The sequence below is a fragment of the Aegilops tauschii genome, chromosome 1 (assembly GCF_002575655.3).
Source record: "Aegilops tauschii subsp. strangulata cultivar AL8/78 chromosome 1, Aet v6.0, whole genome shotgun sequence".
Taxonomy (NCBI): Eukaryota; Viridiplantae; Streptophyta; class Magnoliopsida; order Poales; family Poaceae; genus Aegilops; species Aegilops tauschii.
In genome coordinates, this window is record NC_053035.3 from 301621993 (window position 1) to 301623962 (window position 1970).

Genomic DNA, 1970 nt, shown 5'->3' on the forward strand with positions numbered 1-1970 from the left:
GTCACTACTGTCTCTCTATGGCAAAACTTTGAGTTTATGCATGGCGAAACTATGTGATGTAACTAAACCGTGGTCCTGAACAAGCGTAGATCACTCTAGTTAATTAGTTTGGGTATGAGGAACTTCGTCATTTATGTTTACTATTGGTTGCTTGTATTTTGCTAATTGTGCCTTCTTGTTTTCTTAAGTACATTATGTTGCATATTATCGTTCAATTCATCAACTCACGATGCAGGTACATAGATCAGAGATGGCGAAGGGCTACTATGCCGTGTACGTTGGGAGGGTTCCAGGAGTCTACGACCACTGGCCAGCCGCTCAGGCCCAGGTGCACAGGTACCCGGGTGCTAGCCACAGAGGGTTCGACAGCAGAGCCGAAGCGGAAAGTAGTTACTTGAGGTGGACACTCCAGGATGAGCAGGGGCGGGACTGCCGGTACTACATAGTCGCGCTCTTGCTCATGATGATCGCTCTTCTCTTCTACATCATGGTTTAGATAGAGATGATGAAACTTGTGTGTGTGCCATGACCATGCAGTTGCACTTATTCGAGACATGACATGATCGCACTTGTGTATCGCTATTTTCGAGATTTGATGATATTTGTGTCGAATGATGATGATGATGATGGTATGACGAGACTACTGTATGTCTATGATATGATGAGAATAGTGTATGTTTACTATGATCTGATGAAACTATTGTATAGAGCCTATATAAATACAACACAAATACGTAGAGGGGTGCGAATTGCTGAAAGCAGGAACATTAGTAGTAGCGCTGGAAAGTACCTAGCAGTAGCGCCGGATTAGCAGCAGCGCTTCCTGTGGACAAGCGCTACTGATAGGTATCAGTAGAGCTAGTCCAGGAAGTGCTACTGCTAACAATACTTACCGGTAGCGCTGCCCCTACCAGCGCTACTGCTACAACTTAGTTGTAGCGCGCTAGCAGTAGCGCTTGACCCAGCGCTACTGCTATGCATATATCAAGCGCTGCTACTAGGGTTTTCCCTAGTAGTGTATCATTAGTTTTTACACATGGGATTACTCCTGCAGGGGTCAATCACAACAGGTGTTTTGTAAAAAATGCATCTTGATGTTCCGTGCAATGCACGGGCATCTTGCTAATTTTTTTGCATATAATTCCAAACACCACGTAGACACGGTCTTTGACCATTTTACAACTATGTTAGTATCATTGTTAGTGGTCAGCCGGTGCAAGTTATAGCCCCGGGTGTTTTAACCTTTTTTTTTAGTAATGATATCTGGCGATTGTTCGCCACGAGCTCAATCCTGGTGAATCCCACATAACCATCAGATTTCCATCCGACGGTGGCCTGTTTTTAAGCCATAGTATTTGACAAAACTGCCACCCTTACACACGTATTGTAACTACGTCGCGGGCGTTTGCAACTGCCATGTCTCCCAGCGAACGTTTGCTGGGGATTGGAGTTAGCACCGATGGCGGTTCGTAGTCGTTCCACGCTCGGGCATTGAACTTTGTAACTATTTTTAGATTAGAATATACTACTCCTCCAGTCCTACTCCACTACTACTCTACTCAAGCAAGTTAGGGCATAGTAGTAGGTACTGTAGGGAGTACTAGTACTGTGATCACTCAAGCAAGTTGTCTGGCATCGATATGACCCTACGCTGCTGGTATGTGTCTCGTAAGTCAAGCGGCATGCTGTAGTCATCATCACCTGTCCACTTCCCGCAGCACATATTCGCTTCTCCATCTTTGTCCGCACATAATCTCGTCCAATCTTCCATCCCCGCTAAGGTGCCTCCCCCCCCTCGTCCGAAACCCAAGCACTAATAATGGCAGAACCGAGCAGCGACCGCCGAAAGAGTGGCTGGAATTTGCTCCCCACAGAGGTAATCAAGCTCATTGTTTCACGTGTGGACAATCTCAGTACCATGCCGCTCGCCGCGTGCTCGTCGGGGCTGTACCATTTACTCAAAGCCCTCA